This window comes from Hyperolius riggenbachi, chromosome 2, assembly GCF_040937935.1.
Source record: "Hyperolius riggenbachi isolate aHypRig1 chromosome 2, aHypRig1.pri, whole genome shotgun sequence".
Lineage (NCBI taxonomy): Eukaryota > Metazoa > Chordata > Amphibia > Anura > Hyperoliidae > Hyperolius > Hyperolius riggenbachi.
In genome coordinates, this window is record NC_090647.1 from 412,952,852 (window position 1) to 412,979,140 (window position 26,289).

At 42.4% G+C, this 26,289-nt stretch overlaps 1 long non-coding RNA gene across 2 annotated transcripts in view; it reads left to right on the forward strand.

Annotated features, from left to right (window-relative positions):
- LOC137544522 (uncharacterized) overlaps positions 1-24,850 on the forward strand; it is a 97,970-nt gene extending 73,120 nt beyond the window's left edge. For both annotated transcript variants that reach the window (XR_011025893.1, XR_011025892.1), the window contains exons 3-4: positions 13,888-14,003; positions 21,819-24,850. This is a non-coding gene — a long non-coding RNA (uncharacterized lncRNA). The remainder of the gene's footprint in view (positions 1-13,887; positions 14,004-21,818) is intronic.
- The last annotated feature ends 1,439 nt before the right edge of the window (positions 24,851-26,289 follow it).

The window sequence follows — 26,289 nt, forward strand, 5'->3', positions numbered from 1 at the left end:
TACACAGGGCTTTAAAGTTCCTGGAGATTTCTGCAGACGCATCCGAAGCTGACATAGATACATTTTGTTTACATAAATGTATCTAAGTGTGACATGTGACTCATCTCTCTGACTGAGAAGGAGCTGGAGGACAGCCAAAGAGTGTGTAACATTTCTCAATAGATACATTTAACTAAATAGAATGTAACAATCTGAACTTCTGCATATCTCTCCACGGAACTTTAAACCTCTGTGTTTAACCCTCCCAATGCTGGTCTAGTAAAAAAAAAAATGCTTTTTGCATATAATATGCTGTAAATAATGTTTTAGAGCAAAGTTGAAATGCAGGGTTATATTCCGCTTTAATGCGCCTGCGTAGGCCTGGCCACGCACCTCCTTCTACGTGTTCCTGTCCGCAATAGCACCCTGTGCAGGCGCAGGATACTATTGCGGATGGGAACACGTAGAAGGCTACGCGTGGCTAAACCTGTTGGGCCTGTCGGCAAAGTGAAAGTAGCTGGCGGCAGGGGAGAGGAGGATCCGACCGTGACTGTGAGGGCACCAGACAGCTGCTGGGGGATGGTAGAAGCCCCAGGTGAGTAAAGCTGATTTTTGTTGTTGTTGGCTTAAGTCTCTCTTTAAGAAGGAGAGAGCCCATGCCACCAGGACCTTACTTGCTAAAATATCTGCATTGGAGTTACTCTGTAATAGAAATTTTAATGCCCAAATTCTTGATCTTTCTGCTACTAGACAGTATCTGCTTAAAGGGACACTTAAGTCAAACAAAAAAAATGAGTTTTACTCACCTGGGGCTTCCAATAACCCGCTGCAGCTGTCCGGTGCCCTCGCCATCTCCCTCCGATCCTCCTGGCCCCACCGGCAGCCACTTCCTGTTTCGGTGACAGGAGCTGACAGGCTGGGGACGCGAGTGATTCTTCGCGTTCCTGTCCACAATAGCGCCATCTATGCTGCTATAGCATATATCATATAACATATAGCAGCATAGAGGGTGCTAATGTGTCTGGGAACGCGAAGAATCACTCGCGTCCCCAGCCTGTCAGCTCCTGTCACCGAAACAGGAAGTGGCTGCCGGCGGGGCCAGGAGGTACGGAGGGAGACGGCGAGGGCACCGGACAGCTGCAGGGGGCTATTGGAAGCCCTGGGTGAGTAAAACTCATTTTTTTTGTTTTACTTAAGTGTCCCTTTAAGCTGATTGATCAGAAGTACCTAATGTACAGGATCAGGAAATCTTACTGACAATTTGAAGGGGAATATATCAGACTCCTGTCTAGACAGATTCACCCCAGGTCCAAACGCACTCATGTCCATACAATCACCCAAATCCAACCGCCCTTTGGATATCTCCCAAGCTTTTACTCAATTTTATTCCAGGCTGTATAATATTGATTCTATGGGATCTCACATCTCTTCACATCAGAGAGGCTAGATTGCATTTCTATGTATGTCACAGATACCCCACTGCCTAATATTTCAGACTTGGGGAATCTTTAGATGAAACCTTCACTGAACTGGGACTGACCTTGGCCATTAAACAACTACCCACTGGGGAGTGCCCTGGTCTTGACAGTTTCTTGGATAGTTATTTAGTCTTTTTGTCCTCAATTACTTCCCTTTATGGTTAGGGTTTGCAACTCAGTGTCCAGAACTGTATCCTTTTCCAAACAGGCTCTAGAGAAGGCTCCCTCAACCAGGGTTCCCTGGAACCCCAGGGTTCCCTGGCATTTCTCCCCCATCGTGAGGACAAGTATAACAGAGCACATTATAATAGGGGGTACTGTAAAAAGAAGCATTAAATTGGGGGTCAGAATAATACTGAGTACATTAATAAAAAGCACTAGGATAAGAAGACAGTATAATGAGTGGCAGTGTAATAGGGGGTAGTGAAATAAACAGCCACACCTACTTTTAAAGACCTTGTCTCCTGCAAAATAAATGCAGGGGTTCCTTGAGATCAAAAAATTGTTTGTAGGGGTTCCTCGAGATTTAAACGTTTTTTTGCAGGGTTCCTTCAGGGTAAAAAGGTTGACAAAGGCTGCCCTAGAGGCTCATACACTAACCTAAAGGATTATTAGGAACACCTGTTCAATTTTTCATTAATGCAGTTATCGAATCAACCAATCACATGGCAGTTGCTTCTATGCATTTAGGGTTGTGGTCCTGGTCAAGACAATGTCCTGAACTCCAAACTGAATGTCAGTATGGGAAAGAAAGGTGATTTAAGCAGTTTTGAGTGTGGCATGGTTGTTGGTTCCAGACGTGGCGGTCAAAGTATTTCACAATCTGCTCAGTTACTGGGATTTTCACGCACAACCATATCTAGGGTTTACAAAGAATGGTGTGAAAAGAGAAAAACATCCAGTATGCGGCAGTCCTGTGGGCGAAAATGCCTTGTTGATGTTAGAGGTCAGAGGAGAATGGGCCGAATGATTCAAGCTGATAGAAGAGCAACGTTGACTGAAATAACCACTCCTTACAACCGAGGTATGCAGCTACCGGTAAGCATTTGTGAAGCTACAACATGCACAACCTTGAGGCCGATGGGCTACAACAGCAGAAGACCCCACCGATTACCACTTATCTTCTCCACTACAAATAGGAAAAAGAGGCTACAATTTGCATGAGCTCACCAAAATTGGACAGTTGAAGACTAGAAAAATGTTGCCTGGTCTGATGAGTTTCAATAGTCAGAAGTTGGCATAAACAGAATGAGAACATGGATCCATCATGCCTTGTTACCACTGTGCAGGCTGGTGGTGGTGGTGTAATGGTGTGGGGGATGTTTTCTTGGCACACTTTAGGCCCCTTAGTGCCAATTGGGCATCATTTAAATGCCACAGGCTACCTGAGCATTGTTTTTGACCATGTCCATCCTTTCATGACCACCATGTACCCATCCTCTGATGGCTACTTTCAGCAGGATAATGCATCATGTCAGAAAGCTCGAATCATTTCAAATTGGTTTCTTGAACATGACAATGAGTCCAATGTACTAAAATGGCCCCCACAGTCAACAGATCTCAACCTAATAGAGCATCTTTGGGGTGCGATGGAACGGGAGCTTCGTGCCCTGGATGTGCATCCGACAAATCTCCATCATCTGCAAGATGCTATTCTATTAATATGGACCAACATTTCTAAAGAATGCTTTCAGCACCTTGTTGAATCAATGCCACATAGAATTTAGGCGAAAGGGGGTCAAACACCGTATTAGTATGGTGTTCCTAATAATCCTTTAGGTGAGCGTATATCACTTATTCATGAAAAAAGGTAAGGACCCTTCTAATGGAGGCGGTTACAGTCCCATTTCTTTAATAAAGTTAGATCTCAAGCTATATGCTAAAATGCTAGCTCAGAGGCTTCAACCTCTTTTATGTGGTTTGATTGACGGGGTCAGATGGGGTTTATTCATCAAAGGGAGGCGAGGATTAACACTACTAGGACAATTAATCTGATTGATCTGGCTCAGAGGAGGGCCATCCCACTCTGTTTACTATCGCTAGATGCTGAAAAGGCTTTTGATAGGGTGGGATGGCCCTTCCTCTCTGCTTCTCTTTGACAGATTGGGTTTGGCTCCTCCTTCATTGAGAGGGCAATGGCTTTCTATACTGTGCCATTTGCTCAAATTCAAGTCAATGGCACTCTTTCAGGTCCCTTTCGCATCCACGGGACCTGTCAAGGTTGTTCCTGATCACTACTTCATTTTGTTCTAGTTGTATAGCATTTGAACATTTCCCTTCACCACAATTCTTCTATCCACAGTGTCGAGGTCAGAGTTATGCATCATAAATTAACTCTATACACTGACAATCTTTTATTATATATTACGCAACCCAAGATCTCTTTACCAAACATTTTAGCTAAATGTTGTACGTGGAAGTCAGCAGTCATTTTAAGGTCAGCATTTCAAAATCTGAAGGTCTTAAAGCGGAACTGAACTCAGAACAGAAAAGATAAGCAACAGGATAATAACCTAAGAAAAAACATTTCTTTGTTACAGCTGATACAAATCCTGCAATACATCTGGAGTGTGTCTTCTTCCTGCTTTCATGGAAGCAGACATAGGGTTAACATCCTGTGTTTACAAATTAGCTGCTTTGCTGAGGCAGCCAGCTGACACAGATGAGAGCGCAAATTACAGTTGTGATTAGTCACAGATGAGGGGGAATTAGACAGGCTAAATGCTGTAAATATCTATAGGGTGCATTTCTCTATGTTTTCCTTCTGTCCTGTGCAAGATTTCAGGTTTACTTTAACATCACTGTTCCTTTGGAAGACATGGCCGAGATTACTGCCTCATTTCAGTTTAATTGGTTTCTCTTCTCCCTAACATACTTGGGTGTGCAGATCCTTTGCCAACCTATCTCTTTTGTACACCCTGAATTTTTTAACCTTAATAGATAAAATCAAGAAAGACCTCCAGGAGTGGTCTGCGCTTCCCCTGTCCTGGTACGGTAAAGTCAATATTCTATGGATGTTGTCCCTAAATGTATCTACTTGTTTCTAACAATCCCCTACACTTTTTTTAGACATTGTTACGCTCAGCATCTATCATTTCATTTGGGGCTTGTACTGCCCTAGACTAAGCTATTCTTTACTGACTCCGGATAAGGACAGGTGTCCTCGGCCTTCTGGATTTTAGTTTATACCATAAGGCAAGCTTTCTCAACCAGTGTTCCCTTGAACCCTAGGGTTCCTTGAGTACTCTGCAGGAGTTCCTTGGCCTTTTCCCCATCATGGGGGAAATATGATAAAGCACACTATAATAGGAATAGGGGGTGCTGTGGAAAGCATCACTAAAATGGGGGTCAGAATAATATAATAATGAGCACATTAATAAAAAGCACTAGAATAAGGGCACAGTATAATAAGGGGTACTGTAATAGGGGCTAGTGAAATGAATGGCCACAACTACTTTTGAAGTCAATGCCTCCTGCAAAATAAATGCAGAGGTTCCTTGAGATTCAAAAATTATTTGTAGGGGTTCCTTGAGGTCCAAAATGTATTTGCAGGGTTCATCCAGGTTAAAAAGGTTGAAAAGGCTGCCATAAGGCATCTCTGTTGGCTAGAATTGTGGATTGGATGTATCTAAATAAAAATAAAAAAGAGACATACTTTGAAGAATCTTTCTTGGAACCCTTCCTGGCTCCTGTGTTTGATAATCCTGCATTCCCCTCTGGGCTGTGTCATAACTCTATTCTCTCTCTTTCTAGGGAGTATTGGCCTCAGGTTAGACATCTTGTATCTACCTCCCCTCCTAGGTTCTCTATCCTAGAGGTCGGACTTGCTCTGGGGAGGGTTTGTCTGATTTGGAGGCAGTTCACTGCCTTCTGGAGATCTCAGCAACTCTAGTGGCTTAACTCCAGCCCTTACTGACTTTAAGCTCCTGTGTACGGACCAGACTAAGCCCGCTCATGTTATTTCTACAATTTGCAGGCTGCTGAGGGAGAGAGGACAAGACCTCACACCTCCCTACTGTACGCAGTGAGGGAAAATGTTGTGGCAGATTTTTCTTATGATCTCTGGTCTAAAACACATAACATAGCATATGCCTTCTCTGTCTCTACTCAGTTGCTGGAGAGAAACTACAAACTGTTCACAAAACTAGGACAGGTGCCTTCAAATTCTCAGCAAAATGTATCTTTTCATGCCCTATCAGTGCTGGAGGTGCCAATCTCAGAGAGGCTCTCGGTTGCATATATGGTGGTCCTGTGGTTTACTTACAGGTTTTTTTAGGGAAACTGGTTGAATGAGTGTATTTCTGCAAACAATAGGTGGGTTTCTGCAATCAATATTAGGACACAGAGGCACATTCTGCATACTATCACCAGCCTCTGTGTCCTTATAGTGTGCCCCCATGCTCCCCCTGTTGCCCCCCCCTAGCCGCTAGGCTAGGGAAACACAGATTGTTGCCAGTTGGCTGTTTACATTCAGGCTGCCACTCACTGCCGCTCCCCCCGCTTCCTCTATAGCGCTGCTTCCCGCCTGTGTCCCTTCCCTCCCCGCCTCCGTAAGCTTCCTTCAATGGGCAGCCTGAATTTAAACAGCCGACTAGCGACAATCTGTGTGTCACTAGCCTGGTGGTTTTTATATTGGGGGACAGCAGAGCACGGGGGGAGCCTGGGGGCACACTATAAGGACACAGAGGCTGGTGAAAGTATGCAGAATTTGCCTCTGTGTCCTAATATCGATTGCAGAAACCTACCTCGGGTTCTCTTTAAAGGGAACCTGAGATGGGATAATTGTATTTATTTATACTTACCTGGGGCTTCCTCCAGCCCCATGAGTTGCGCGGGCTTCCTTGCTGTCCTCCCTGTCTGCTCTGTTCACTTGATATGCCTCCCGGTATTCTGACTGATCTTGCTCTTTTGCGCATGCGTGGCCTGGCCTTGTACGCACCCCGTTGTCCTGCTCCTGCAACTGGAACCTGTAAGTGTGCAGTAGTACGGCGCAGAATGGCCAGGCTGCACATATGCAGAAGTGAACGACTGGCCAAATTACCAGGAGTGATATCAAGTGAACGGAGCGGCTGGAGATGATCATTATAATCGTAATTTATTTCCTAAGAAAAGGGAGTGTGGCCTGCGTTGAGGGGCGGGGCTTAGGGCGCCAGCACCTCTGTGCCTATAGGCTCCTGAGCTGTAAATCCGGCCCTGCTCTAGTGTGAAAGAGCCCTAAGTGGTTAAAGTCCACCACTGTACCATAACAAGGGAAGGCAAAAAAAAGAGCCAGAAAAAAGAGAAGAAAAAGGGAAAGGAAAGGATACGGATTTAGTTCTTATGTGTTTATTATACTTTTTTATTAATCCGAGTACTGAAACTCTACCCACACTGCCCAGGTCATTATAAATTGCTCATTCCTATCCTGTGAGAGAAGTATCAGCTACTCTATAGCACCAATAGCATCTACTTGTCTCAACCAGTCCTTGGCAGTAGGTGGCCGCCCTAGCTGTGTTAATTGTGAATCATTAGAGACTTTTTATACAATTTTACTGATTCAGAGTATACTGGGTGAGAAATGTACCTTTACACTAGAGATGGCTTCCATAAGTTTGAGTACCATCTTCCAGCAAGACTCTAATATTGAGCAGGACCAGAAGATGTATAACAAATTGCCCCTAGAGACCCCACATTTCCAACATACATCTGGCACCGAGGGGAAAAATCTGTGCAATATTGTAGGAGTCCTGTACCATTTAGAGAGAATTTTATACCCCATCTCCTGGACATTGACATTCAAGGACATTGACATTCATACCTAGCTCCCTTTCCCAAGTCTTATGAAAATTAATCTTCCGAGGGCTGGAGGCCATGAACAACAGCTGGTAAAGTTGAGAAACAAGGTGTCTATGGGGAGCTTCACTAAGAACCAAGTTCTCAAAGTGTGTCAGGGGTTTCCCCCACCCAAATTTGCTTTTGAGTGAATTCAAATAGGAACGTATTTGGAAATCTTGCCAGTTCGAGAGAGTAACATCCTCCCTGAGTGCAGCTATTTTGGTAAAGGACTGGATCATCCAGACAAAAAATCCTTAACTCTAGGATATCCACCCTGAGACTAGTTCTGTAAAAAGGGAATATCATTAGCTGGAAGAAAACTAGGATTATCTTGTGATGGTGTAAGTTTCTCAGGAATAAAGGGCAAACCCAAGACCAGGAGATGTTTCCTCATACTTTTCACAGTAGCAGACAGGATGGGATTGCCCCAATTCTTCAGAACCATGCCAGATGAGTCTGACCAACCTAGTGCAGGGGCCGAACACTGAGCAGTCTCTTGTTCAAGCAGTACCCATTTATTTTGGAAAGGAATGATTAGACCACTCAATCATTCTACATAATTAGGAGGCTAGTGTCATGATCGCTTCTGCAGCATGTACTGCTGGCTGCAGAGGTACTGCAGCCAAGCAGTTCTGGTTCCTTTGCATGCATTTGCTGGCATAGTTCTGCATGCATTGCTTGTGATAGTCTGTCAGCTAGGGAATAGTGATCAAGCCAGCCTGCTTGTGACTGATTACCATTCACCTGTGTGGAGATTTGCATCTCTGCTCTCATTGGATGACTTCAGTATAAAGGTTTGCTTCCTGCAAGCATGCTCCGCCCATCATAGTTTTCAGCTTCACCTCGGTCTAGGCTGTGACTGGGTCCTTTGATACTGTGAAATATAGCCCTTGTCTTGTTACGTTCTAGTTCAGTTATCCTGTGAAGCTATGTTATATATTTCCCACAGGGACATATATACATACTCCTTCTAGTATAGAGATTTTGTATTACCTAGCCTTGTTCGCTGTATTGTTCCTGATTCTAGTCAGTACTCCTTGCTTATGTTATATATCGGTTCATCGCCAATATATACATATTCTAGCCAGCATTTGTTATTTTCCTTGTATTCGTGCTACGGTGATATATCAGTGCCGCTGATATACACGTACTCGAACTGTTGGTATTCTGTGTCTAGCTAGTCAGTTTTTAGCATGTTTCGGTAGGTTGCACTTAGTGTGATCACCCGTTCTTAGCTAACCTAGTCCTGTCCTTGTGAGGTAGCCATTGCTGCGGTTGCTATTGGTTACCTCACTCTTGTCTTTGTGAATGCTTGCTGTCACTAAGATAGTGACTAGATTAGCAAGTATTCATTCTGTCAGCCTCTGCCCTCCTAGTCCTGTCCTTGCGAGGTAGCCATTGCTGCGGTTGCTATCGGCTACCTCACTCCAGTCTGTTCTGTATCTGTCTTTATGTTGATTATTGCAGGAGCAGCGCAACATCGCACTGCGCTGCCATTGCGTATTATCGGAAGCCCAGAGCTGCAGTCGCTCTGGGCAGCCTGTGTAGCCTCTCCCATTATCCAGCTCTTAGCTTTATTGTGCTGGGTGGTCAGACAGTATGCCCCCCAGCATTACAGCTAGATGGTTTTGAAACAAGTCAGGCAGGCCCAACCCACCCAGGTCTTTTGGTAGGGACAAAATTGTGCATTGTATGCGCGGTGGTTTATTTCTCCAAATGAATTTGTTGATTTGAGTTTGCAGAGTACGTAAAAATGTTTAGGCGAGAGCAATGGGCACACATAGGCTGACATATAAGTATCAGGGCAACAGATTCATTTTCACAGATGCCATTTGGCCTAACCATGGCAAATTACTTGTTTGTCCCCATCTTAACAGATCCGCCTTCAAGGCTTCCCCTATACACTCAAAATTAGTGGAAAAAACTAAAATTCTGACGATTCTGAGGAATAGTAATTCCTAAGTATCACAATGAATCCTTAGCCCAGAGAAATGCAAACAAGGATTTGCAAGTATGAACAGTCTCCAAATCCAATGAAATATTTAGAGCCTGTAATTTTGAAAATCTTAAGATTGGAAATATCCCCACATTCCTCAAATCTGCATATTAAATTTGGTTAAGACATCAGAGGATCTCGTAAGTAAAAGAGAAGATCATCTGCAAAGGCAGCCACTTTATGAAACTTCTTGCCAATCTGCAAACCTTGGATGGTCTCATCCATCCATATTGCATTTAGAATCGGTTCGAGGGTAAGAATTTAGATCAGGTATGAGAGAGGGCACCTCTGCCTAATGCCAATATTTTAGCTAATAATTTAGCATCCAAATTCCAAAGCAATATTGCATACCCCTCAACATTTGGAGCCAGAAAAGAGGGACACTTAAACCCGCCACTGCCACACCTTTAATCACGCCCCAATTTTACATGCAGAGCGCACCCACCTCCCTCCCCTATACAGTTCCCTGGTGTATAGTGGCCCACATTTGTTTATAAACAGAGGTAGGTTTAGAGATGTTTACCTCAAAAACATATTTTCAAACTTTGTAGGGGCCTGTTACAAGATTGGCTTAAGAAAATGGTATCAAAATTACCTGGTCTGCCCATAAATAGCTACATTTACAGCCTAGCACCTCTTAAGGTCCACATACACTGTACAATATTCCTCAGCAGATTCGATCACTGTGATATCACTGTGATCGGATCTGCCTAAGATCAATGCCCTAACATGTCGCACAATCGTAATTTCGATCCAGTTCTGGCCTAAATAAATTTTCATTACAGATTGGACAGGATCGGGTTTCTTTTGGTGGTTGAAAGGGCAGGGTCACAGTGGTATGTACCCGAGGGTGCTTGCAGAGTATTAGCACAGTGAAAGAATCCGACACACACCTGTCTGGCCGATGTGCTCCTTCCTGTGTGCTTCCTTCATCTCCTGGTGCCTGTATTTTGTGACCCAGTAGCATGTTTAACATGCATATCACCTCTGAGTCACACAGTACAGGCACCGGGAGATCATGGAAGCACACAAGAAGTAGTGCACCAGCTGGACAGGTGAGTGTTGGAGCACTCCACTGTGCTAATACTCTGCAGGGGCCCCGGGGAGAGCAGCATTAGCAAGGGGGACACCTGGGGGAGAGGCAGTACTATTGATTTTTAATAGTTTCCATGCTGAAAATCTTAACAAATGATGTGCAGTGTGTGGCAGTGATAGATCCCTCCTGTCGATCAGAGAGGGATCAATCTTTTGGGCACATTGGGAGTAGGTCTGCCAGTGTATAGCAGGCTTTAGATGATGCTGGTTGGCCTGGGGCCTTACCAGCTCTGAGTGCTTTTACTGCCATTAAAAACTCATCCATAGTGATGGGAGCTTCCATGTCCTGAATGTCAGTGACAGTTTAGGAGGCTTGGAATACCTGGAGAGGAATTCCGAGATCCTTGCCTATCTAGCTGGTGGATGCCTGTCATCAGCCTTCATATCACGTAGATTGTATAGTGAAGCATAAAATGCCCTGAATTCCTCGACAATGTCCTCCGACCTCATCAATTTTTGTTATTTTTTTGTTAAACAAGGAGGGTATGACCAGGCCATTTTTTACAAAATAGGCCACTGCAGCTTTAAGGCCTTGCTGCAGGGCCGCACAACTCAGTACACAAGTGATTCCCCCCCCCCCCCTTTCCTGCCCACCAACAGAGGTATCTGTTGGTGGGCTGTGATTGCTCTCAGGATGTTTGTTTTTTAGAAATATTTCTGTCTATTTTATTAATAAATCTGCCTATTTTTTTTTTTTACCCTCCCTCCCCCCACCAGCCAATCAGTGCAACCGGCTGCTCAACCTATGACAGCGGATCGCTGTCTTTCCACCCAGGGGGACAGCCGTGTCACACGGCAGTGCTGTACAGACTAAATACATGGCGGTTTCGCTGTCTAACAGTCTCCTAGCGCTGATTGCCGATGGGAGACTGATGACGGAGCAGAGTGGAGCTCCGTCATCCAAGTGGAGATGCGCGCTTTGGCGCATGCAATCTCTCGCAAATCCCTGCCCCAGGACTTTACACCGATCAGCATTAGTCGGTCCTGGGGCTGCCGCCGCGGTTACGCCCATCAGCGAGACACGGTCAGCTAGAGGTTAGAGAACCTGAACTGAAAATTAAACTGAAAGTCAAAATAAACATAAACACGTCATACTTACCTCCCGTGTAGTCTACTCCTCAATATCTTTCTCCTCTCCTGCGTCCTGTTTGTCCACTATAATAATGCCCACTAGAGCCATAGGGAAACATGGACATTACCTTGCACATTCAATTGTAACTGACAGCAGCTGATATATAACTGACAGCAACTGGTATATTTCAGTTCTGTCAAAATATTGTCAGAACTGGAAGGGATCACTGTAAGAAGAAAATGGTGAGTGTAATGCCTTGCAGATCTCATGCTTTCTTTCAGCCGCTATACCCCAATCTGTCACCACCTTCTTCACCCTATGTGGTGCGTCCCGCTTGAATGGGAGGTGAGGAAATAACACCTCCCCGACTTCGGTTACACCCAGGCCTTGGAGGTGCAAGATGCTGAGGCCGAGAAAGCCAGGGTACCGCCAGAGGTCACTGCTGAGGCTAGTAACACAGTTCCGCAGTATCATATACAGTTCAACAGTTCAAGGGTATCACACAGGTCTTTACCTGGACTCAGAGGACTTGAAGCACTCAGCGTCAAAAGTCAGTGGTAACCAGATAGGGGATAATTCAGGGAGTAGACAGAAGAGTATCCAGTAAACAGGCAAGGGTCAAACTAGGCAGCAGACAAGAGAGTATCCAGGAAGCAAGCAAGGGTTAATCACAGCAGAGTAGTCAAAATACAATCCAAGGTCAAAGTCTAGAATATCAGCAATGATCAGAGTGCGCACCCAGCAACTAGCCAAAGCTATGCTTATAGCGATGACTGGGAGCACTCTGCACATTTTAATATCGATCATTCTCCAATCAGTGGCCGGCCACCTTCTTCACAACCAATCACACAGCAAGGGCGTGTGAGGTGGAGATCAGCTGACACCTCTCCTGTCAGCTGACTATTGTTTACCCTTGCAGGGAGTGTACTGCAAACGCGCCCTCCGCCTATCAGCGCTTGCGGACTGTGAGTCACCGGCAGGGCCGGCAGCGGGGAACAAGCGCTGAGACCTGGCAGTGACAACTTCTGCCCGGGTCTCGGCGGCACTTTATTATTAACAAGTACATTCCTTATAGTGAGCTTCTGAGAGGAACTGTCAGTGAGGTAAGTATGTAATATTCATTTGCAGCTACATGATGTGTTTATTTTAAATAATTTTACTCACTTCAGATTCCCTTTAAGCTATTTTTAATGTATTTATCTTTGTTGGTGACTCTGTTATACCAGTATTGTACTGATTGTTGTCCACACTTGTTAAAGGGGTGTTCCACCCTATTTTATAACCACAGAGAGTGACTTCTTAACCCGAGTGAGACCATAAACCCACTAGGAGCGATTTTCTGAGCACTTTGTGATTTGAAAACTCTTGCTAATGTAATGCTATGGGTGTGATCCCACTTGAGCGATGTGATTTTATAAAAATCCAACATAGCATTGCATTAGCAAGAGCTTTTTCAAATCACTAGCGATTAGAAATTGCTCCTAGTGGATTTGAGGCCTGAGGTTGGGTTTATTCCCCCCACTAGCAGATACAGTAGCTGCCTTTTTTGAGTATTACTCTCTCGCTTTTGAATATTCACCACCATTTACTAATTTATTACACTAGATTGGGCTCACTCTTTATTTTTTTATTTGTTTTATTCAAGTTTCACTGTTTACAGTGATATTGAAAGGGTACATATTATGGTGACATTTCAGCTCTGAGAATAGCACTATAGTTGTTGTGAGTTAAATATTTTAAAACGGCTTGTCTTTTTTTTTTTTTTAGATATCTATTTACCTACTACCTATGCCTATATAGAGAGGTCCTTATTGGTATTTATGGTCTACATAGCATAGAAGTTTAAATTGGAATAAAACCTCTTGTGAATAATGATGGCATGATCCACCCCTGCTGCATTTCCATTTGCTGTTAACCATACATTGTGAAGAGAGAGAACAATCCTATGATTTCTAAAGAGGACTGAGTTATAATTAGATATGAAACTCAGAGAAAAGGATGAGGTGCAATAAGGTAAAGCACTGTTGTTAGGTACAGAGAGAGTTAGGCTGTTATTATGCAATATACAGAGAGAGAAACAAAGTGAAGTATGATATCAGGTACAAAAAATACTGCTGAATAATGACACACCTCCCACTTCTTCATAATAAGGATTTTGATAATGTTGACAGCACGAGTCTCTGGCAAATGCTGAATACTTGGCATAGTCATGAAGCCTTGTGCGCTTGCAATTTGAAGAGAATCCCTGTGTGCCTGCTCTTCAAAGAGGGCTCCTATCTAGAGTATCTCGAGGTGAAATTTCTCTGTGTTGAAGGTGACTCTTCTCTGGTGTGTCTCTAAAGGCTGAGAGTTAAAATATTATTATATTAGCCACTGTGAGGCACTCTTTTAAATGGTTGCATACTTATTCAGCACTCCATACCGTCTAAGTTTTTTTTTTTCCGTTTTTGCAGGCTCTGTAGTGTGCATGAAGCTAAACGTGGATGAATAAACTTCAACCAGTAATCCAGGAAAAAGACAAACACTTCATTTAGGAAAGCTAAATGAAAGATTAACAAAGCTGGTAAATGTAAGTATATCAAAGCTGGTAAATAGTAAGCACAGATCCAGTGCAAAATGGAGTTTGTTAGAGCAGAACATGTCCCCTAGGTATCATTCGATCAACTTGCTGCTCCAATTCAGAAATGGCACCATAACTCATGCTGGATGCCATTATAGTAGAAATTCCAGAAATTACCAATTATATATGTCTGAAATTAATACACTTTATTCAGGAATGCATGATAATTTGACAGTGACAGCCAATAGTACCAAATCAGCCAAAAGTCCCCAGTAAATCAATAACTCCATTAGGATAAAGTCCTTTCATCCTGTTAGTCCTGTTAGAGATGCAACATGAATGTTAACATATTGGTATAGGTCAGTCCATGTCCATATTTGTAAGCGACAGACATAGGCCTCACACTGTTTTGGGCATTTATCTGCCCGTTTCAAGACAAGAATCAAGTGCATGCATTATATCCAAATCGCCTTTCTTATATACCCTGTGAGACAGATTACACTAATCACAGTGATAAGCAGATTTAAAAACAGCCCATCAGCCTCACCTGTCTCAGCAGACCTGATGGAAGACTGCAGGAACAGAGGGACACATGACCGCCGGCACCTACAGGTGAAACTTGAAAAATGAGAATATTGTGCAAAAGTCCATTTATTTCAGTAATTCAACTTAAATGGTGAAACCTATATATGACATAGACTCATTACATGCAAAGTGAGAGATTTCAAGCCTTAATTTGCTATAATTTTGATGATTATGGCTTACAGCTTATAAAAATCCTAAAATCAGAAGTTGTTTTATTGGAATGCTGTGTTGTTTTTTCTCCATGCATAACGCCCCTTGTGCCCAAATAACTAAATTTTAGTTTCATCAGTCCACAGCACCTTGTTCCAAAATGAAGCGGGCTTGTCCAAATGGGCTTTAGCATACCTCAAGCCGCTCTGTTCTCTGCATCACTCCCGCCTACAGCATCTCCTTGTGTACAGTGCATCGAATGGTTGAACGATGCACAGTGACTCCATCTGCAGCAAGACGATGTTGTTGGTCTTTGGTGCTGGTCTGTGGGTTGACTCTGACTGTTCTCACCATTCATCACTTCTGTTTATCCGAGATGTTTCTTGGTCTGCCACTTCGAGCTTTAACTTGAACTGAGCCTGTGGTCTTCCATTTCCTCAATATCTTCCTAACTGTGGAAACAGACAGCTGAAATCTCTGAGACAGCTTTCTGTATCCTTCCCCTAAAGCATGATGGAGAACAATCTTTGTCTTCAGGTCATTTGAGAGTTGTTTTGAGACTTCTTCAGAAAAAATGAAAAGAAGAGGGAAACTTACAATTGACCTCCTAAAATACTCTTTCGCATAATTGGATTCACCTGTGTATGTAGGTCAGGGGTCACTGAGCTAATGGTTCTAAAGGTTTTGGAATCAATAAAATGACAACAGTGCCCAAATTTATGCACCTGCCTAATTTTATTTAAACAATTATTGCACACTTTCTGTAAATCCAATAAATTGCATTTCACTTCTCAAATATCACTGTGTGTCTCCTATATGATATATTTAACTGACATTTTTTTATTAACAACCAACGATTTATACAGGAAAATAGTACTTTCTGTTAACGATTAACGAGGTTGCCCAAACTTTCACATCCCACTGTACATTAAGCCACAAGTGCACTTAAAGAGGAACTCCAGTAAAAATAATGTAATAAAAAAGTGCTTCATTTTTAGAATAATTATGTATAAATGATTTAGTCAGTGTTTGCCCATTGTAAAATCTTTTAAATACCTGATTTACATTCTGACATTTATTACATGGTGAAATTTTTACTGTTGGCAGGTGATGTAGCTGCTGCATGCTTTTTTGGCAGTTGGAAACAGCTGTAAACAGCTATTTCCCGCAATGCAACAAGGTTCACAGACAGGAAACTGCCAGGAGTACCACGGTCCTCAGAGTTTCTTGTGGGAGGGGTTTCACCACAATATCAGTCATACAGCGCCCCCTGATGGTCTGTTTGTGAAAAGGAATAGATTTCTCATGTAAAAGGGGGTATCAGCTACTGATTGGTATAAAGTTCAATTCTTGGTCGGAGTTTCTCTTTAAAGAACAATCATAAAAGAAACTGGTTTTCTGTAAACCTCACATACCTATAGAGCTTTTAGCCAGCAACACTAAAATGCTGTTCTGAGGTCTCTCAGCACAGCCTGTGGGAAAAAACCTTGTTTACCAGCTGTTTTGTAACAATTTTTTGACTACTCTTTACCTGCCGCCTGCACCGATGTCTGCCTGGATTTTCACTACTCTCTGCCTGCCGCCTGCACCGACCTCTGCCTGGATTTTGATTACTCTGCCTGCCGCCTGCATCTTAGCTAAATGGTGCCTTAAATTGTTGAATCAAACTTTGTTAAATTTACCCAGAAACCCTCTCCCCCCCCAAAAAAAAATAAAGAGAAAAGTCTCCCCTTCCCCTTTATTTAGATCTAGGTCTGCTTACAAACGAGTAAAACGTCACCGTACAGTGGGAAGATGCCATAGATAAATTACAACCCAATAATCTTTGTCTTTCATTTGATTGGAAAAAGAACAAATCTGATTTCTAATAGGCAGTATGACAATTTCTCAATGTCTTTTTTGTCATATCAAGTTTGGATCACAGTGGCTTCAATTTCTTGGCCACCACAACTTGCTTGATCTAAGGATAGACATTCAAACAAGCCAAGATAGTGCCAGTTTGTCTTGGCCAGTGGAAAATGTTATTAGAATGGATCTGTATTTTATGCTGCAGTCCTGGCTGTTTGGACACAGTCATGAGTACAAATATTGAGCCATAAAAACCTTTTGATCTATGCATTTGTCCACACAAACCCTGTTTCTTCAGCTTGCTTATATCTTAAAACATTATTTTTTTTAATCAACAAATGTCATGTAAAATATATATTATTTTAAAAATTACTTTTTCCCCCCCTTGCATAATATTACTTTATTCTTATGCTTTCCATAGTCATAAAAATTACAGTACGTGGATTCCCTCTTCTAACCAGATCGCTCAAATTGTTGTGTTCAGATAAAAGCCACTAGATGGTGCTGTTACACAGTACATTGTGACAGTAAGTGGTGCATGGAATGCATCTTTCGTTGGGGAAGATGAAATTGGAACGTAGTCATTAATCCTTCTAGTTAGCAAGTGGGAAATGATAGAATGTGTCAAACTGGGCTGAGAGGAGTTCTCTCCTGTTTTCAATGAAAACCTTAAGTAAAGAGATTTTCCTTGACCTCTGGGGGGCACTGTGTCATCAGAAATAAAACATCTAGGGTGCACTGTACGTGATTAAATTTGATTCTAATGTTACTGGCCAATCTTGGATTAGGATCCCAGCATTTTGTTCTGTGTCCGTTATTCACGAGAGACTATCATTATTATGAAATTGTATAGGCTGCTTTAGTCATTGAAAGCACTGCTTGAGCCACAATAGAATTAAGGTGAAAGGATGAATGCAAAATTAGAGGTCAAGGATTTTGTATTTGGAATATAAAGCAAGTAAAATGGTGCCTATTTTATTTAAGGAGCTCCAATTCGAGTAGTGTGTGTTGCTACAGTTTAAGGTTATGAAATAATTGTATATAGTGTTCAGTGATAGTACATCTGATGATAGTACACATGTGACAGTATTTGTATTCTGAGGGGAAGTGATAATATGCTGATGTATTTATAATAATTCCATTGGAGCTTGCAATCTTATGCCCCCACCACCCCACAGACAAATCAGCCTATACTCTCAATAGCCAATTAGGCTGTTGTAAATGAATGCTGTAATATGTGTTCTCACATTGGAGGGATGGAAGTATAATTAACAAAATCCAGATAAAACTCCTATCTATCTATCTATCTATCTATCTATCTATCTATCTATCTATCTATCTATCTATCTATCTATCTATCTTTGTCTCTGAACAGATTTAGTCAGAATGCCTTACGACCACAATGTTGCACGGAAGTAATACTATGTACAATTAAAATTACTGTTTGTTAGATTAATACCTTAGTTTTTCATATTTAATTTGGAGTTGCCATTATACATCCCCTGATATTTATTTTTCTTCAGCTTTAAAATGAGAATGTAAGCTATTTGCTCTAATCATTTATGTTACATTCATGTATCTGGAATTTCTACAGCACAGGATAATGTGAAAGTTCCAATTCCAGCCTGTATCCTGATATGATCAAGTACACAATGAGTTAAATGCAGTCTGAGGGAAGGCATCATTGTCGTGCAGTCTAACAGCTCCTTTGATACGCCGCCGCCTGTGTGAGTGATCAGCGTTGGAGGGAGCAGAGGAGGTGCAATTAATGTGACACATCTGATGATGTTGGATTAGTCCGGAGTGCTATTGAGAGTCTCGGCTATGGCTTACCAGCAGTGCCTATCTGGATATTTAAATCAGACCAGCTGACACTACTTAACTGCTGTTTAGTAGCGCCACTCCTCTAAGGCTAAGCAGCACGTTCCTTGTTGACCACTCTTACAGCAGAAGGATTAATCACAATATGCTCTCTGCCTGAATGCCTGCTCTTGAGAGCAGCGGTAATTCATAAATTTGTGCATAGTGCAAAGGATGAGCATGAGATTCTGCCATGTTGTCGTTGTTTCAAAGACAACGCTTGGCTCGTTCCATGAAGAAGACGTAATGCATGCCAGGCATGTCTGGAATCTAATTACATAGATCAGTCTGTTTGGTTGTCTGCAGATAAAAGTGTCCCATTTTAAACCACTTTAAACAGGCGTCTTAGATTTCAGGATGTAAGAGTAGTCTGACAGCGCGTTGTTTTAGAAATGTTAACAGGTTGAACGTGGTGGCATGTTAAAGTGACCCATCAACACTATAGAAACCCAGAAGGATGTAGTTTCATGATTAACTGACACTCATCTGACAGTCTTTATTACATATCCATTGCTCTCTTGGGCATGTAGTGCAATAGAGCTGCAGAGGTTGCCACTGGAATCCTTTTTCACTCCTCCATGACGAAGTTGGTAGATGTTAGAGACCTTGCGCTTCTCCACCTTTCGTTGCCCCACAGATGCTCAAATACCGTTAAGATCTAAAGACATGCTTGGCCAGTCCAGTGCCTTTACTTTGTTTCTATAGCAGGGCAGTGGCCATCTTGGAGGTATATTTGGGGTTATCATATTGGGATACTGCGCCCAGTTTCCAAAAGGAGCAGAGCATGCTCTCCAACAGAACATGTTGACATTTAGGGTTCCCTCAATGAACTGTAGCTCCCCAGTGCCCACAGCATTCATGCAGCCTCAAGCTATGATACTCTCACCACCATGCTTGACTGTAGGTAAGACACACTTGTCTTTGTGCTCCTCACCTGGTTGCCGCAACACAGGCTTAAAACCATCTAAATCAAATACGTTTATTTTGGTCTAATCAGACCATAGGACATGGTTCCAATATTACATGTCCTTATGCTGGGGATACACGGTACGTTTCTGTACCGTGTATCGACCAGCTGATCCGGCCAACTTATAATATTCAGCTGGCCCGATCAAGCCGCTCGATTCCCGCCTGTGGACAATGGCCTTATTTGAAAGGATGGTGTTATAGGCAAAATTTGCTGGGCTATAAAAGGGCTCTAGATATAGCTAAGAAAATTAATTATTATGATGTAACTGCTCCCTACTCTCACACAGAACCCTCCCCTGATGGTGCCTAACCCTAACCCCCTAGGTGGTGCCTAACCCTAAGACCCCCCATTTGGTGCCTAAGACTCCCTTGGTGGTGCCTAAGCCTAAGACCCCCAGGTAATGCCTAACCCTAAGAATCCCCAGGTGGTGCCTAACCCTAAGACTCCCCAGGTGGTGCCTAACCCTAAGACCCCCCCAGGTGGTGCCTAACCCTAAGACCCCCCCAGGTGGTGCCTAACCCTAAGTCCCCCCGCAGGTGGTGCCTAACCCTAAGACTCCTCAGGTGGTGCCTAACCCTAATACTTCCCTGGTGGTGCCTAACCCTAAGACCCCCCAGGTGGTGCCTAACCCTAAGACCCCCCCCGCTTGTGATGCCTAATCCTAACCTCCCCTGCGCCCTCGAATCAAAAATCTCGGCTATAAAAAGGGTGCCCTTTTGTAGCAGAATCAAAAACCTTGTAGCCTAAAACCTTGTAGTTGAATAAAAAATATGGGCTACAAAGGGGTGCCCTACTGTAGCCGAAAACCTTGTAGCCAAATAAAAATATGGGCTACAAAGGGGTGCCCTTTTGTAGCCGAAAACCTTGTATCCGAAAAAAAAATATGGGCTACAAAAGGGTACCCTTTTGTAGCTGAAAACCTTACAGCCGAATAAAAATTATGGGCTACAAAGGGGTGCCCTACTGTAGCCGAAAGCCTTCTAGCCGAAAAAAAATATATGGGCTACAAAAGGGTGCCCGCTTGTAGCCTATATCAAAACTCTGGAGCCCTTTTCATCACCTTGTAGCCCATATTTGCAGAAATAACCTTGATGTCTATGGAGGAGCCTTTTTCATACAGGCAGCTCAGGAGCCCTTTTCAACGGATCCTGGAGAGCGAGTCGATTAGGTCGTAGCCGGAGCAATCTTGGGAAGCTGGAGTTGGTGGTGTAATAAACTAAGGAGTTAGGAGTCGGAGTTGGATGATTTTTGTACCAAATCCACAGCCCTGGTAAGTATTAGACTAAGGATTCGGAGTCGAGGAGTCGAAGTTGGAGCCATCTTGGGTACCTGGAGTCAGAGTTGGAGTCAGAGATTTCATAAACTGAGGAGTCTGAGTTGGAGTCGGATGATTTTTGTACCGACTCCACAGCCCTGGGGACAACAGCCATGCACACAATTTTGGTGCAGTGTGTTGTGTATGATCTGAGCACTGCCACTCTGAACCCTCACTCCTTCTACCTCTGCAACAATGCTCCTACCACTCATACTGTACATCTATTTGCAAAAGATAACCTCTGGATATGATGCTGAGCACATGCAACTCACCTTCTTTGGTCCATCATGGCGAGGCCTTTTCTGAGTGTAACCTCTACTGTTAAACTTTTGTGTGGTCTTGGCCACCATGCTGCAGCTCAGTGTCAGGATGTTGGCAATCTTGTTCTATGCTAGGCCATCTTTATGTAGAGCAACAATTATTATTTAAGATCCTCTGGGAGTTTTCTGCCATGAGGTGCCATGTTGCACTTCCAGTGACCAGTATGAGAGCGTGTGAGTGTGATAAAACCAAATTTAACTCATCTGCTCTGCATTAATAAATCAGACCTTGGAAAACTAACAAATAATATGACCCAGGGAAAATGTGTAATTGGGTAGAATTTTGACATTCTTCACTTATGTACTCAGTTTGTTGCCTGCAATTAAGATATTAATAGTTGTGTGTTGTTATTTGGTAAGACAGCAAATTTATACTGTTATACTAGCTGTACATTGACTACTTTAGTGTTTTCCCATGAAAAGATATCATTTGAAGAAAATATTTGTGGGGCACTACTCTAATTTCCAATTGGGAAGTGCCACGGCGGATCTGGCAGCACTCCAGATCAGTATCACTGAGGAATAGATGAACCAGAACCATTCAGGTAAGTATTTTGCTCTTTTTATTTCAGATAAGCATCATGTGATGCTTATCTGAAATAAAAAGCGCAAAATACTTACCTGAATAGTGCCGGTTCATGAATAGATATAATAAAATATTTGCAAACAATGTGAGAGGTGTACTAACTTTTATAAAATACTGTATATTGATTCATACTTTCATGCCCCGATGCTCTAAACAGAGACATTCTTAATTTTGTCTTTTTTCTCCTCAGATACTTAACTGGAATTAGAGGATTTGAAAATTCATAAACTCTTTGGAAACACTGAAATGAAAAGAAAATTAATTGAACTTTCCTATGAGCAGTGATGCCATGAGCAGCAACGCTAAAGGCCCATACACATGCTAGATAAAAATCGGCAGAAGTGGTAGTTATTGGCCGGAATTCAGCATGTACAGCAGCCTGTGACCTAGGGTAGCTGGCCGTCAGAGGGACAGCTGAAAGCTTTGATCTCCCCACTCAACTGGCTCCCAAGTAACATCACTTCCATGCTGCTTCATCTGCCTTCTGCCCTACCCCCCCCCCCCCCCCCCCATTGCAACATATATGTACAGTGACTGCCCTGCAAGGTTGCCTGGTGGGTTAAATCCGAATCCCAGCCGAGCGACCTTAATCGAGCATGCGTACAGGCTTTAAGATACAGATTTATTGCTGTTTTATAAATAGATCTTCAAAACAAGTAAATCGTTTAGGGCTAGCATTTGCAGGGCTAGCATTTGCTTGCATTTTTATGCGATGCCATTGTCATGAATTGATGTCTGCTGTGTATCCTTTTTAGGCTACGTGAACATGACCCAGATCTGGTGTAAACAGACTCTTAGTGAACTGCTAATATCATCAGGAAGAATATTATTGTATGAAAGTCAGACAGTCCATATAAGGGTTTTCCCAGGTGCAGAAAACTAATGCTTGAAGAACAATTCAGGTGGGAAGACTGAATCTTTAGGTTGAGTTTAAACGCAAAATATTACCAATATTCACATTTTATTAAAGTATACCATTAAGTACTACTAGAGTCTACAGTACCCAGACAACACTGTCATGGCGATTTGCTGCTATCCATGTTTTAGCAGCAAATTGTCACAATGTTCTTCATTAATTCAAGTGCAGTCAGGCGGTTACTAATGTCACTACCAATTCCTTAGCAAGTTAGATTTATCAGCATTCTGTGCTGGAAACAGATGCTGCTTATTAGTTTCTACTTTTAGCTAAAGGATGCTTTCCGAATGCTACTTCCGAAAACTCCTGCTACTTAGACTTGTATCTTCACCAGCTAAGCAGCAATGCTAGGTAGCTAAAATCCTGTACCTGCTACAAGTATGTGCTATTAATTACCCATTTCCCATAGCTATAAATACAGCCGTGTGAAGCTTGCCATTAAATTTCTTAATCTGTCAAAGCATGGCTAGTATGATGAGTATTGTACCGTGAGATCACTTTCTCATTATTACGATTGATTTGACACTTATCCAGATATTCTTCACTAATCCAAATATCTGTATGTCTTACAGTAGCAGTCTTTGCCACACACGTTAAAAAGGAATATCATTTTTATGGACTTAGGAGGGAAAAGTGACTTCAAAATCAGAAAGGAATTTGTTTTAAATTCAATAGACAGCTTGTATGCAGCAAGTAAAAGTTATTTGTGTGCCTGCTAAGCAGTAAAGTCACTTATGCAATATAAGGGAAGTATCCCTCCCACCCATTCTTCATCCTGTTAATACTTTTGATTTACCTGCTCAGTCATGTTCTCTTTTGTACTGGCTGAGTGATATAAGGGTGGCAGAATTCACTTCATTCAAATAAAAGTGCTTAGTTGGGTTCATTGTACATGTACTAGCACCAAAGCCAGGTGATGAGGAGAAGGAAAATTATTCACACCTCACTGTGGAGACATCAGGGGCCATTCCCCTGGTGCACTTAACATATGTATTAGGTTGAGCTTTCTTCAGCATCACACATCTCTCTTGCCTAATGGTTCGCTAACCCTTAAATCCTTTTCATTATCATTTTTATTTTATATTTTACTTTTTCATTGTTTTATTAATAGAAGCAGGATGCCCTACTAAGCCTTTTAAAGCCCCTTAACATTTATACAAGAATAGTGAAGCCTAAGAAAAAGCTTTTTCTTATTGTACCTTATAACAATACAATGCTACAAAGATATCCCAATCACTGGAATCCTTTGGGGTCTTCTTAACATCTTGATTGAAGACCTCTTAATGACTGCCTGCAATGCTGCATTAACTCCGTAAATTAAAATATAATCAAAAAGTTAGTTTATTTCATTAATTCAATTCAAAAAGTGAAACACATATGTAATACAAATTCATTACACACAGATATTTCGAAAGTGTATTTCGGGTGCATGCATACCTGTACATCACCTAGCGTTAATCTATGGGGAAGTGTCATGGTCAGAGCTCTGAGACAAGGTGCCTGGAAGAAAGAAAAACACACCACTGCAGTGCAGAATATAGTTTCTCTGGCCAATAAGACATACAGTGCAATGCTAGACAAATCCATACTAACCCTGCCTTTATTTATTTTAGCCTTTAATTGAGCTTTAACATTTGAAAAAAATGCAATACCAGAGTAATTAATTAACTCATGATATTTCTTAATTCTTGTGCAATGCACTACTGGCAATCAAGTGTTAACTCAATTGGAAGTAACCTTGTTAAAAGAGCTGCTTTATGCTCTTCTATGATGCGGGCGTAGGGGTAAATGTGTTAAATTACCTCACAGGTGAATTACTTCAAGGTGCTGAACTGCTGTTGTTGAGTATTTAAAAAAGCTTTTTTATTTTAAATAAGAAAAAAACAAAACAATGTGAGATCACCTTACACATAAAGTATACCCACCCCCAGGGACAGGGGCTTAGAGAGTGTAGGAAGAGAGACAATGTGCATGAGCCCACTTTTTCAGCACTGTATACCTTTTAGCAAATCACAGTAGCCAAGCGATGGGCACAGGGGCTCCTTGAACATTATGTTGACTTTTGAGGATTGTCCAATAACAGAGCATGAGCTGTTATACAAAATAGTTGATTATATCCACTGCTTTCCTTTACTTATTCATCTTGTTTGAAGTCTTGAGGTATCTTTTAGTTCAGGACATTCAAGCATCAGGACATTCAAGCATCAGCTTGTTTGGATATGTTCCAAACTTGCTTGAAGTCCTCTTTAACTGCAACAATCTCTGGTATTTTTGTGTTGGTTTCAGTCAATTAAACAAAATCCAAATGTCACAAACAGTGGCGGCTCCAGCTTCAGATTTTTTGGGGGGCTCAAAGGGGGCACAAGGGCTGGCAGGCCGGGCTTGGCGGGGGGGGGGGGGGGGGGCAACTTGGGCGTGGTCATGACGTCATGTGGGCGGGGCTAACTGTAATGTAGTTGTACCAGCTAACGTAGTTACATTAAAAAAAAATGAAGTAAACGTACATAATGACAGCCTTTCACCAGTAAATGCGCATAAGAGTCAGCTTTTCACCAGTAAATGCACATAATGACAGACAGCATTTCCGCAGTAAGGCCTAGTGCACACCGGAGCGTTTCCGCTGCGGTTTGCGATCTGCTTGCGGGTGCGGATCCGCTAGGGTAATGTATTTCAATGGGCTAGTGCACACCAGAGCGGGAGGCGTTTTGCAGAAACGCATACTCCCGGGCTGCTGCAGATTTTGGATTGCGGATGCGTTTCTGCCTCAATGCCTCAATGTTAAGTATAGGAAAACCGAAAACCGCTCTGAAAAACAGCACTTCAGAGCGGTTTGCCAGGCGTTTTTTGTTACAGTAGCTGTTCAGTAACAGCTTTACTGTAACAATACATAAAATCTACTACACCAAAAACGCTACACAAAACCGCAAAACGCTAGCTGAAAAGCTGCAGAAAAAGAAGAAAAAGCGTTTCAAAATTTGCTAGCATTTTGCGGATCTGCTAGCGGTTTTTGGTGTGCACCAGGCCTAAATGCACATAAGAGACAACTTTTCACCAGTTCATGCACATAATGACAGACAGCATTTCCCCAGTAAATGCACATAAGAGACAACTTTTCACCAATAAATGCACTTAATGACAGACAGCTTTTCCGCAGTAAATGCACATAAGAGACATCTTTTCACCAGTTCATGCACATAATGACAGACCGCGTTTCCCCAGTAAATGCACATAAGAGACAACTTTTCACCAGTTCATGCACATAATGACAGACAGCATTTCCGCAGTAAATGCACATAAGAGACAACTTTTCACCAGTTCATGCACATAATGACAGACAGCATTTCCCCAGTAAATGCACATAAGAGACAACTTTTCACCAATAAATGCACATAATGACAGACAGCTTTTCCCCAGTAAATGCACAGAAGAGACAACTTTTCACCAGTTAATGCACGTAATGACAGATTGCATTTCCGCAGTAAATGCACATAAGAGACAACTTTTCACCAGTTCATGCACATAATGACCGACAGCATTTCCCCAGTAAATGCACATAAGAGACAGACAGCATTTCCGCAGTAAATGCACATAAGAGACAACTTTTCACCAGTTCATGTACGTAATGACAGACTGCATTTCACCCGTAAATGCACATAAGAGACAACTTTTACCAGTAAATGCACATAATGACAGACAGCCAGTGTCCCCAGCATAGGTAACCAGGTGTATAGCTGTCCCCAGTATA